The sequence below is a fragment of the Ixodes scapularis genome, unplaced genomic scaffold (assembly GCF_016920785.2).
Source record: "Ixodes scapularis isolate PalLabHiFi unplaced genomic scaffold, ASM1692078v2 PGA_scaffold3__209_contigs__length_174095766, whole genome shotgun sequence".
Lineage (NCBI taxonomy): Eukaryota > Metazoa > Arthropoda > Arachnida > Ixodida > Ixodidae > Ixodes > Ixodes scapularis.
Window position 1 is genome coordinate 170487102 of NW_024609868.1, and position 13764 is coordinate 170500865.

At 43.4% G+C, this 13764-nt stretch overlaps 1 protein-coding gene across 6 annotated transcripts in view; it reads left to right on the forward strand.

Moving 5' to 3' along the window:
- The window catches only part of LOC121837154, a 174513-nt gene that overhangs the window by 81468 nt on the left and 79281 nt on the right, over positions 1 to 13764 (forward strand). The window contains exon 1 of one of the 6 annotated variants that reach the window (XM_042292659.1): positions 10505 to 10621. The exons of the other annotated variants lie outside the window; for them this stretch is intronic. The gene's annotated coding sequence lies outside the window, so the exon portion shown is untranslated. Of the gene's footprint in view, positions 1 to 10504; positions 10622 to 13764 lie in introns of those variants that run through there. 6 annotated transcript variants of the gene reach the window in all.

The following is a 13764-nucleotide window of genomic DNA, read 5'->3' on the forward strand; positions in this document are numbered from 1 at the left end:
ATATGGAGTGAACCCATCAGAGTAGTTAGCATGCATGCACATTGATCAACTAAGGGATTATTACCCTCTACCTGCGTAAAAGGTACAGAATGCAATGATGATCATCCCAAAACACTGGGTCTCTTTGTAGGATGCAGGCTGTCAAAGAACAAATAGATGCGGCCTTTCCAAACCTGACCTCGGGTGAGGTTGAGAGTGTCCTCAACAAATTTATGAGCCTTGGCGTAGACTGCCCTGGTGACCTCGATTTTCTGACTGAGGGAGACCTCGCGGGCATACTCAAATCAATCCGAGCCAAAAACTCGTCGCCTACCTCAAGCTTCAGAGTAAGTACAATAATATTCTTTTCTACTCATACTATTACTGGCAATTATATTATCTAGTGCAGAGCATATTATACTCTGCAACACATTATAGTATATAGGGTTCTGTGTTTTTGAAGTTTATTTTTCTTAAAATTTGGAAAATGTTTTTCGGAATTTTTATTTTTATTAAAAATCATTGTTGATTTTTTTTTTCAATCTTCAATTCTACGATATTTCGAGATTAATTTCACAGTATTTAATCAGAAAAATTACAACAGGAATAAATAATAGTCAGTCAAAGACGCATCAAAGCACGCTGACAGAAATTTTTATTGTGTAAAATATTTAAATTGAGCGCAGCCCTGCAGTTCAAAACTTGCATGTATTACAAACACGCCTGTGTAATAAACACAAGCATACATTGTTTGTATTTTAGTGTAAGTGCTTCTGTCCCCAAAACGTATCCTCGCTATCACAGGTACTACAGGAATGTGCTGTAAACCGGGTGCAGGGAAAATGTCGAAACTTCAGCACCCCGCAGCCACTCCTCCCATGAAATCGACGGGAACATAACACCCACTGTGACAGAAAAAAACGCCACCCTTCCTTCCTGCAGAAATCAGAAATGGTACAGTCTAAACTCGAAACAAGGAAAAGCGCGAACAGAGTCGGATGCTTAGCTCCTCCTGTCGTCACTTAAAAGTACATTATCCTCGTCAGCGTGACGCATTTCCTGAAGGCTAGTGGCCCTTCGTATTGATCAGGCGTAGGCAAAATAACAAAAATTTGTTTGCCATCGTGACCTCCAAAATCGGCGTTCTTCGAACAAATCCGAATCGAGAGAAAAGCTTTATAAATGTTTTAGAGCGCAGCTCTTAGGGGCCCGTTCCAGGCTTGAGCGGCGTCGGCGTCGCCGTCGGCGTCACCAAGGTCACCCCAAGGTCACGCGACCCCCAAGGTCATCCCAAGGTCACGTGACCCCCAAGGTCACCCCAAGGTCACGTGACCCCCAGAGGTCACGTGACCCCTCCCCCAGGGTCACGTGACCCCCAAGGTCACGTGACACCCAAAGTCACGACCTCCCCCCCCCGAGGTCACGTGACCTCCCCGATGACGTCATCGTCACTTATGGCGTCGCTGGCATCCGCATCGTCATCATCACTGATGACGTCATCAGTGACGTCACTGATGACCTCACCGGCATCCGCATCGTCGTCGTCATCATCACGGGTGACGTCATCAGTGACGTCACTGATGACGTCACTGACATCCGCATCGTCACCGTCATCATCGCTGATGACGTCATCGGAGTCCGCATCGTCATCGTCACTGATGATGTCATCAGTGATGTCACTGATGACATCATCGGCATCGTCACGTGACCCCCCCAGGTCACTTCACCCCCCTCAGTACCCTTCCCTCCTCCTCCTCAAGAGCTGCGCTCTAATTCGGTGTTACAGGGAGTTGTAAACGGCTTTCACTCTTTTTCGTGTTTGATTAAATTCATCCGAAAACAAGGAACCCTAATTATATATAAACAGGGCTGAAGGGCCCATTTTCTCAAAGTTCAGCTACGTCAGACCACAATTAATATGTACCCGAAGTCTTTGGTAGAAGCTTTGTCTGCTGGGCAAGTTGGTAGTGGACATTCATATTTAAAAAAAATAGCGCAAAAGAGACGGGACAAAGAGACGAAGAAGCACACAGGACAAGCGCTAACTGGCAACTAAACTTTATTGAAAGCTTCCAACTTTGCTATCGCCATCCACGCGCTTAGTCTCGTATCAACAGAAGGCGTACCGCTAAATCCGCACATTCATACCGCCCACCGCCTGTCCCAAAAAGTCAGCAAAACAGCTACATTACCCCGCCGCACAATCCGAACGAGGAAAGGAATAGAAAAAACCGCCGCGTTTATATTATCGTTAGATAGTGTTAATCAAACTGTACTCTTTCGGCTGCATATACACCGATGCGACGCTTATGCAAACGTCTTTGTCACAATCATGTATTCTTGCCGCCTCCAGCAACTCTCGCCCCCTCCTTCCTTTGTTACGTTCCTCCACCTGCGCACCGTCCAGCGTGGGGGAACAACCACAAGTTTTACAATGCCCCGGTAAGTGGGAACCGTAATTGTTGCCAAGAGAAGCCGCATGCTCTCGAAGTCGATCATTTAAGCAACGTCCCGCCCGGTCGGCTCTGTTGAAGTCCTGTCCGCATGTAGTGAGTGAGAGTTTTGAGCTCCAGACACTTCTCTTAGAGCACTCCGAGTTTCCCTCGGTTTTAATACAGGGAGTTGCGGAATCCCTTCTAAAGAAGTTGAAATGCTCTTCCGTTGTACCTAAGAGGAAACCAAAGAATTTTGTAGTGCTACCTTACATACATAAGGTGTCCCACAATCTGAAAAGGATAGCATCAAAGTTCGACGTAGACGTTGTCTTCACTGCCCCGTGCAGATTGTCAAAATTGTGCGCTATGGTGAGCGGGCCAAAAGTGAAGAAGCCTGTTTGTAGCAAGAAACACGTGACAAAGTTTATGCCTTGTGCCACTGAGGTGGTTTCCAGGATTCCTTCAACGTGTGGTCGTGTTTGCATAGGGCAGACGGGACGTTGCTTAAATGATCGACCTCGAGAGCATGCGGCTTCTCTTGGCAACGATTACGGTTCCCACTTACCGGGGCATTGTAAAACTTGTGGTTGTTCCCCCACGCTGGACGGTGCGCAGGTGGAGGAACGTAACAAAGGAAGGGGGGAACGAGAGTTGCTGGACGCGGCAAAAATACATGATTGTGACAAAGACGTTTGCATAAGCGCCGCATCGGTGTATATGCAGCCGAAAGAGTACAGTTTGATTAACACTATCTAGCTTGATAATATAAACGCGGCGGTTTTTTCTATTCCTTTCCTCGTTCGGATTGTGCGGCGGGCTAATGTAGCTGTTTCGCTGACTTTTTGTAGCAGGCGGTGGGCGGTATGAATGTGCGGATTTGGCGGTACGCCCTGTTTTTGTTGATACGAGACTAAGCGCGTGCATGGCGATAGAAAAGTTGGAAGCTTTCAATAAAGTTTAGTTGCCAGTTAGCGCTTGTCCTGTGTGCTTCTTCGTCTTTTTGTCCCGTCTCTTTTGCGCTATTTTTAATATGAATGTCTTTGGTACGAGCCAAAAGTACCTACTCAACTCCAACACACGGATAGATGCACGCTATCTACTGGACTCAAAATTACATTCCCTTGTGAGGATCAATATATCTGCTGACATACTATCATTATTATGAAACAATTAAACTCTCAGATTATACTTTACTCCCATCCTAGTACTTCCTGCTGCTCGTTTTCCGATCTCCCAACCAATAGACCGCAACCCAACCCCGGTCAACTTTTCCACTATCTGGAAACAAAAGTATGGCAGATGTGCCAACACCGAATGGAATCGGACGCCAAACACAATCAGACGCCTAAATCTAACAGACTGGATTTTCGGACATATTGTGGTTGTGTCGAGTGAGAGGCTGTGTTCCGCAGGTAGTTTAATCCAGATGAACAAGTTCGGCGACAATTAACTGCAGCAGCGAATTATGTTCGGTGCACTCGTGGGAGAGTAGCTTTCTCGTCGAAATATTCTGGTTAGGCTTAAAGAGGCCAGGACACCAAAATTAAGATAGATCTCTCTCGATATGAAACCCTGATAAGTTACCCAGTACATACACCAAGTTTCAGAATTTTTCGAGCTCTAAGAACCTGAGAAATTTATTTTTAATCTCGAGAATTTGCATCTGGGAACGAAGCAACATTTACAATATTCAGATGTATGTTTGCCCAGAGTAGCCACATCATGGCCCCATGAGCTATATGGCTTGTGTTCTCAACTGGTTGAATGCTCTCTAATTCTAGGCTTGTGTTTGTTGCTCCGGCTAGTAAACGCAGCCACGTAACTTCTTTTTACCACAAAGGCAAGCTAAGAAAAGCAAATTAGGTGGCATTATGTACGTACAGTGAAGTATGTGCGCCATTGTACGGTAACGCTGTTCTAGGCTGTAAATGATAAATTTCACAAGTGAATCACAGCTGCCATTCTAGGCCTTTCATGTGAACAGCTGCACGTCGGAAGTGAAACGCTTTGAGCATGCTAGGTCTGCCTGTGAACTTGTGAGTGAAAACAGTGTTTTTTATAGTAGGGATACAAAGCAGCTGAAAGCCGGAAGCCAGCACGCTGAAATTATGAGGGCGCGGAGAGAGGAACGTCTGGGAGCGCACACAAGGAAATGGTTACAGCTGCCCAACTTTCGGTGCCGTGCCGGAACGCAGGCAGGCTACGTCACGAGACCCTCCGACATGGCGACCTTTCTTAATGGGCAGGGCCGAGGGACCCACGATTCACTGGGATTTATTCACACAACTGATGCGCTGCTTACAAAATAAATTTAGTACCTATATAGTCACATTTGTGTTGGTTCTAACATCAGAGTTATCTCAGATTTTATTGCATCCCCTGGCCATTTTAAGCATTCGCCGTTTTGCGAATGCAGAAAGGGGAAGGGATCCGATGATGACGACAATGTTTATTGAGACGTCACTTACATTTCTGATGTATTTCGCATGGTTTTTCATAGCCTTGCGGTAAATCAATAAAACGTGACTACGGTTTTACATGTTTTCATGCTTCCGAACAACTGAAGATAGCCTTTGCGTATACTAACCTAGACAGCTGCCACAGAAACGAGCCGCCGTCAGCTTCTGTCATCATTTCCCCAAGTCATTGTTCTTTTCATGACAACATGACATGACATTATAAGTAGAGAATGCGCATTGAATTATCAATGAATTTAGGATCTACAACCATGGCAGTTTTGTCAAACTGAATGTCTGCAGGTATTTTTTCTCTCTGTGTCTTACTTGGCCTGTCACATGATCTTAAAATTCCCCGCCTAGGTACTCTAGTTAAATCTTAACTGTGGTTGTCGTCAACCGTCCTTTAAGCAAACGGGTCCAGGTGACATTGCGCTGCATGCGATTGTGAATTGTGCGAGCTACTACCATAGTTTGCAAGAAAAAGTCAAACTCTGCCTGCTGGAAGTGTTTGTCTGTTACATTCATTTTTTAAAAGCAAAGTATCGAAAAGTATGCAGTGGTGGATTTGTGACTGAGCGTGCTGGCACATGACGGCTGAAGGCACATGCAGGTATAGTTTGCTCTGCAGAACTTTGGGATTGTGGAGTCCACCTCTTGCTATTTTGATTTGAACGAGCATCACAGTGGCACAGGTTTGCACTATTGCATTAAAGCGCCAAGCTAGCTAGCAACCAAGGGTGCTTGTTCATGTATGTGTAGTGGTGCTCCTTTCTTCGTCTTTACTCAGACCTATGGAGCATGGATTCTGTTACTACTAATATCCCAAACTTCCTGTTTTCCTAATCCTTCATGTAGATGTCTCTGACAGCAAAACTCCAGAACAGTTCGGGGCTACATCTTCTGGAGCCAGCACGTCATCAAAAACAATTTACCATTTCGACTCAACCTGGGCGGGCAATTTCGACGCACAGTGGAAGGAGATGCCACCAAGCCTACAACAGGCCCAAAAGGAAAACAGACGGCCTTTGCCCAAAGATCGCACGGAAATGGCCAGACTCATCCTAAAGACGTCAATGGAAATATGCCCACGGCCACTGAGGAAACACCTGGACACGATTGCGAAAAAGTTGGTGGACCAGTGCCTATTGTCTTTTAAAGATGTCTTGGATGGAACAGTGGTTGGAACAGGACATGATTCTCTCCTGAACCAGCTTCTTGCCAGGGTGGAAAACGTGAGGAGTGAAGAGGCGGAAAGGAAAGCAGTGCCGACGCACACAAATCGAAAAGAGAAGAAAGAGTGTAGCTACGGGTGTCAGAGTGGTTCCTCGGGTTATAGACCTGAGGAAGAGCTGGAAATGAACAGAGACAAAGAGAGATTGCAGGCAATGTTTTGTGAAAAGTCGGCCAACACCGATGAAGTCCTTACGCTCATGCGATCCACATATCCATTGCAACGTAGAAACATTAACTCTGAAGCTATGCCAATGAGAGAACTGTTGTGTGCATGGCCCTTCTTTTGTTTATTGTTTAACAATTGTTTAACAACAACCATGACCATTTATCATTCCTACGGCCAGAATGTCTTAAAAACCACTAAAATATTTTTTTAAACAGCGTGGTTAGGGATCATGTGTCAAAAAGTTAATTTTACGCGAAAAGAAAAATAATATTTTTAGAGCAATATTGATGGCGTGAGACGGAATTTAGTTGATAGTCACCTCCTTTCTACTCGCTTTTTCTGTCGGAATTTCAGGCACGTGAAGGAGAGGTGGGTCGGCTTTGAATTTTATTTTTTAAGCCTCGACGTTGAGGTGGAGAGAGTGTGTGACCATCTCGTTGAGGTGGAAAGAATGTATGACCATTTCATGATGTCACGGACTTTGCACGCAGAAATTAAATTAAATATCACGCGATAAATATTGCTCTAAATATTTTTTTCGCATGAATTTATTTTTTCGACATGCGTGTCCCAACCAGACTGTTAAAAAAAAGGTGTCAGAGCAGTTCATCAGGTTAAACACCTGAGGGACTGGTGGAGATGAACAGAGACAAAGAGAGATTTCAGGAATTGTTACGCGAAAAGTCGGCCAACACCGATGAATTTCTTACTCTCATGCGATTAACATATTCACTGCAACGTAGAGACAGCTCTGGAGCTATGCCAGTGAGAGAACTGTTGTGTCCATGGCCCTTCTTGTTCGTCCCTTCTGGCGTCTTCTGTCATTTTAGTGCCCTATGTTTTCAGCGACCTTCTAAGAATAAGTAGTTGTGGAAGTGGGGATTTGTTTTAACATAACCATGCATCTTTCAATTTTTACAGCCATTTCTAACTGCTGCTGAAACAGAGGATGACCTTCCACTTTCTCCTTGCATTATAGCACTGGGTATGTTTATGACTAGATTGTATCATTATAGGTACTACAAATTTGCCCTTTCCCCAATTTGGGTTCCAGAAGTTCAAGTTCTGATGTTACAAATCGTTATTAATGCAGAAATAAAAAACAAATAAAGCTGGAGTTTGGCATTTTTGGTTTAAAACAGTAAAAGTGGCTACTTAATTTTTGTAAATTCGGTTTTAAACGAGAAAGGTCAGTATTTCAGGCCACTATGGCAAGCCAAGACGAGAGGGGATATGTCGTCGCACTTGACTGAGTAGTCAACTATCTTACGTACGTAACTGTGAAGTGTTCTGTTGGCAGAGGGTCTGCAGGACAACACTCTTTAGAGAGTACTTGGGTTTGTCGTGGATGCAATCTGCATTCATTTTGTGGCTCAGTTCATGTGTATCAAGTTGGATGTCGTCTTCTAAAAGTCAGACTTGGATGTTTTCGTTGTTTGTCAAGCCCTTTCATTTCAGCTGTTTCGTTTTTGTGGGGAGGGGAGCTGTTTCAACACCTCCTCAAGCTTCTCTCTGGTTAGTGGGAAGCAGTTTTGATATTCGTATAAATGTGAAGAGCAGAAAAGTGTCAATAGTTACGCTTGCGAATTTCGCAGTTTAGAATTTGTCGTCATCCTTACGAAAGTGGTGACCAAGGTTATGTTTGTCATGTCAGGAAGTATCGTCGCGGGTATGTAATTCAGATATCCGTCTAATGTACTGCATTTTGGACCGACCTCACCGAAAAATGGAACTGGTCAATGCGTATTCACCTGAAAGAACCCGATAAGCTTTCATCTCTAAAAACATTCACCGATAAAACCGAAAATTTCATTTTCAAATAAAAGCCAAAAAAAGTATGTCAAATCCTAGAACAATAAAAACGGAAAAACACATATCTCTAAATATAAAGCAGGTCTCAAAGTTTAAATCAAATACAAATCATTTGAAGTGTTTCATATGTCTGTCAGACAATTCATGAGATCTACAATCGCTACCTATAGCCCATAGCGACAACACACATTTCCGAAGTCACTAGAAGTGACAAATCATTTGATTTCCTTGCAACCAATGGAAGCATATGCTAGATATAACGATGCAGCGAGTATCCCTGCGAATGCGGTGGTCATGTGCAACTGGGAGGGAGGGGGTCTTCAAGCTTCCTGCTCAGTTTTGGTGGCACATGTCTCCCCTCCACTAACCAGTGGACATTTGTCTAGGTTCCTTCACGCCCCATCTTCTTCCTTTCCGCAATAGAATTCTGACTGGCCTACACTCAAGCGAGCTTACTCATAGTGGAGGCAAGGCAAATCAAGATAAGGATCCGTGCCATACCAAGCACAGGAATAAGTACACTGATTGCGCAACCGCCGTCGTTTATGAAATACCAATGACGTGTGGTTTAAGCTATGTAGGGCAGACTGGAAGGTGTTGTAATGATCGGGTCCGCGAGCACGCCGCTTCAACTAGAACTACACCGTCAGGGCATTTGGCTGTACATTGCAAAAGATGCACTTGCGACCCATCATTTGACAGCACTAAAATATTGGCGAGGTACAGAAACAAAGTGTCACGCGAGCTTCACGAGGCATTTGAGATTAGGAGAAGGGGTAAAAAATGCATTAGCGATACATCATTGGCTCTGTCTACGAATGAGTTTGAATATTTGAAACGTGGTCTGGGCGGAGACTAACGTGACGTGTGGTGTCTGATAGTGTGCTCCCATTGGTATATAAGTTTGTGTTTTTTCCTAATAAATTCAGTTGAGAGTGCGCCCTGTGTCGTTGTCAATCTACTCTTTGTCCGTGTTTTTTTGGCGCTTATTTTCCCAAGGATCTCATCTCCTGTCGGCAACAAGTAATGTGTTTCCAACATATGTTGGAAACACTTCCAACATATGTTGGAAGTGTTTGGAATGTGGAGGGGAGACCGGCAGTAAGGGTGGGAGGGACGAAGCTGGGCCCCTTCCCTTCCCCCATTTTGTTTTTAGAGTTATTTGAAATGTCCACGATGTGGAGGTGCAACCCAGCCCCATTCTTCCAATGCCTTGTCAGCAACTCTACTTATCTGAATGTTTACTATTTTCTAATTTTTTAAACTTTTGTAGGGGATGATCTGTGAACTGCCCACGAGTGCGCACTCAGCATTGATGGCAGGCTGATAGTTCAGAATATACCAGACGTCCCTACGGCATGGGCTGCACTCTTCGCGAGCCACTATTGCTTTAACATCTGCTACGCTGAAGGCCTGTCATCGACTCTTGAATTCCTTCAGAGCTAATTTCCTGTTCTGTGATATTGGTATATGTATGTGGATGCCTAGTAGGACTCCATACTTTTTATCTATATCACTTCCAGGCTCATTGTTCCTATTGAAATAAAGCGAACACCTTGCACATTTACTGTCATGAAAGACATGGAGCCACTATTGGTACCTTCCTTCTCATTCGTTAAATAGAAGAGCACATATCTCGCTGTTTGGAAAGCTGTCCCAATTGCTTCCGCCAGCTCCAAGCAACTATAGCTCCCACATCCTGCACCAATGCTGTACTTTTATCGAAATCGCACCCGAGCGGAGTCCGCAGACCGAGTGCGTGCATTTCGCCGCGAGGCACTGCACATGCAAGATCGAGGCAGGAGAGTGAAAACCCTTTTTATCTGCTCTCGCAGTCAATCTAACGATTTCAATTGCATGTGCGCATAGACCAGTGGTCTTGATGTTTCATTAGGCAGCTGGACTGCATTGTAATAACAAAGCTCAGAAATCAATTTTAGGGAAACATTTAAGCACAATGCTAACACTGCCTCAATCTGGCATGTAAAAGTGAAATAAATAAGCATGTAAAAAATAGAGCTTATCTTTTCAACTGATTTTCCCCTTCTGACCATTACATGTCATATTAACGTGCCAATCTACAATATAACAAGTCCAGCAATATTGCATATTTTGATTTGCACCTGCTTCTCACTGTAATGTTTTTCTGTACAAGCTTAGTGTTTGGTCTTACCTGTTCTAACTTGTGGGTTCTCAGGTTAGGAGAGCTGCACAAGGGGGGCATGAAGAGATGCATCCGGCTCACGAGCCGCAGCTTGGCCCCTCCTGATATTCTCTCTACTCATTATTTGACTTTCTTCTAGTCTCTCCCTTCGGTCATGTATATGTATGTGACACATATGACTAAATTGACTTACTTTTCAGGTTACCAACTTGGATGAAATGTTTCTTTAATGGCACTGATGTTTATTGCTGAGGTTCTTTGAGCATGAACCCTGACCGTGGCATCAAAGCCAAGCAGCCCAAATCAGAAGTGAACAAGAGAGTACTCAACCTGGTCAAGAAAATAGCAGAGCTGGAATGGAATGTGTGAGGTTGTAAGTATGATTCACTAGAGTGTTCACTTTATAAAAGGGAAGTAAGTGGATATAAGACTCATTTTGAAGAGAAGCAGAAGAAGGTGAAAATTCAATGAGCGTGGGAGTCCACTGTCACTACAAAGGAAGAATATTTCTCAGAGGTAGATATATCACTAACGAAGAGTATGTGAAGTGTTGTAACAGGCCACTGTCTTAGTAAACTACAAGCATTACTCACTTGGTATAGTGTGTTTGTCTGCCAGTGATGCATTTAAAAAAAATGTTTTCACTTTATTTTTTGTAAAAAATATTTACAATTGAGCGCTTGATTAGTACTTCTCGTGAGTTGGCACCTTTATCAAATCATCTCTGCTGGATAGCAAAACAATGATATCACACAGCTTATGTTAAAGCGAAATTTCCAGTTGTATACAGGTACCTGGAAAGGTTGGTTCGTGAAATATTGAAAGCAATTTTGCAACTGTTACCTATCCGGGAGGGGATGTGATGAGGTAGTTCACAAAAATGGTTCTGCATTGATTCTGACGAATGAGTGTATAATCTATGAAACTTTTGGGTAAGGTCGCATGAATTCTTTAAAGAATGCTGTGAAAAGGGAATGTCAGGTTTCAACAAATAATGCGTTTTGCCAGTCGAGTTTCATGGCAAAAGCAAGTGACTCTGAACCGACTGACATGTCACACTGACAGACGCAAATAGCGAATAAATGGTGTTCACTTAGCCATAATCCATGGTATCTAGTCACCATTGTTCCAAAATAATTTGATGGCCTAGTTAATTAAGCATAGAACACCAGACTAGCGCAAAAGACTCCTGAATTTTTAATTTAATTTTATTTTCATTAGTTTATCACTTCAGACTTTTCCTTATTATTTTTATTATCTTTTTGTGATACATTTTTCTGTAATTTGACTTTTTCTTCACTGTATTTTTTTCTTCTCTTCCTGTTATTTTAGCGTCAATTTTATCTTTGTCTTCCTCTTTCCTCTTTTAAAATGTCAGTTGTAAGTAGTGCTCTGTCCTGTCTCATTCTTCCTGGGCTCGTCTTTTGCGCTGATTTTGTGCATCATTGTTAGCAGAGTTCCATCCAGCCTGTCACCATTCTGGGAATAATGCGATCACATAACCGTTATTAGTTTGTGGTCACTTGACTATACTGCAAATAGCGAATCAGTCATAGTCAGGTGGTCACGTAACCACACACAGCATGCATCTGAGTGAGCCCAACACATTCTGACCTTTCATAGTTTTTGTGAGCATAATCAAGCTTGCCTAAAGTTTTTCTTACATTTTTGTGATACTGTTCATGTCTACATTTCACTACGCGTTACTTCATCCCATTAATTTAGAAACCAATGAATAAGACCTTCCTTCATGGCTGGGCCATCAGAGTGGGCTTGAGCAAATAATCAAAATTTATTGCTGCTCTGGGCAATACACTATTCAATTTTACTTTTGTAAAATTGATCTGTCCCTATTGGAAAACCCCAATATGAACAGCGTATTATAGATATTGGTAAACAATATATATATACAACATTTCTCTGCAACGCAGTCTCTTCTTGTGTGTATTTCTGAGTGATAAATTTAAAAAATGTTGCTGTTGTGAAATTGTGAATAAAGAAACAAAACACTGGACTTATCCATACCAAATATATTTAACATATTCCTGAACTGGAGGATCTGGCATTTACTGCAAAAGAAAGTTAACTGTTTAGGACTCTCATTCAAAAACTTGATGTTTGAAAACAGAATGTGAAATCCTCACCTTAATGAAAACAGCACCTGCTAGCTGTAGCCATATAGAAACTGCATAAATAAAAATTTGTGATTAGTTCGCGACAAGTAGCAATCCTTCACCAAGCCGGATAGATTCAAAATTATGTCTGCGTTTGATTGTGGAAAAATAAGCTTCAATGCCACTGCCACAGGTCGTTCTGAGCTCGGTCAATTAAATATACGTATCCGCTCGTCTGGCTTCACTATTCCTGCTTCGCACCTAACTAGAGTATCTGGAATGCTCACCTTTGAGGAAAAACGAACTGGTGCTTGCTTGCTTGTAGGCCGTGGAAACTGGAAGAGAGATTTGCGGTTAGTTGCGTCCAAGTAGCAGTTACTTTGAGTAGCCACGTAAAGTAGACTAAGTCTGAAAGATTCAAAATTACATGCGCGGGACATAGATATCCTCTTGCGACGTAACTGGGCACGTGTCAATGTCGCCCGCTTGTATTACCGAAAAATAAGCTTCAATCCAGGAGCTCCCAGTCGTTCTGAGCTCCGTCAATGAAAAATGCTGTACCGGTCGTATGGCTTCAGTATTCCTGCTTCGGGAATCTGGAATTCTCACCTTTGAAGAAAAGCAAACTGGGACCTGCTGGCTCTTAGGCTGTGGAAACTGCCAGAAAGATTTGCGATTAGCTGCGATTAGCGATCAATTTCTTTGACCAGCCACCTACAGCACACTAAGCCGGATAAATTCAAAATTACATGTGCGTGACATAATATGCCTCTTGTGACAAAACTGGGCACACGTTTTGTCGCCTACAGCAACACTGAAGCCAGACAGACAAGCGGTACGGCACCTTTAATTGGCGGTGCTCAGAACGAGTAGGGACGCTTTCACTGAAGCTTGTTTTGCTGCAATACACATGTGTATTGCAGCAAAACAAGCTTCAGTGAAAGCGTCCCCAGTCAATTAAATATGCCGTACCGCTTGTCTGGCTTCAGTATTGCTGCTTCAGAGCAATCTAGAAAATCTAGAATCCTCACCTTTGAACGAGAACGAACTGGCGCCGGCTTGCTTGTGGGCCATGGAAACTGCAAGAGAGGTTTGCGATTAGTTACGTCCAAGTAACAATTTTTTTGGGTAGCCACCTACAGCACACTCAAAATTACATGCACGGGACACAGATGCCTCATGCGACGGAACTCCCTTCGTCCTTGTTTTCTGTTAACTCTGCTCACCTTCACCACTCGCCTCCCATTTCTGCGCTACTTCTTTAATCTCGATTCCCTGGTTCCCAAAGGCGATGCCATGGCTTGCGCCAGTCACGGATCTGTCAGCTCTGCGACTGGCGCTATTGTGGCAAAGACGCCACAGCACCTGGCGCTTGATGTGCTCTTTCAATATTTTGAGCACG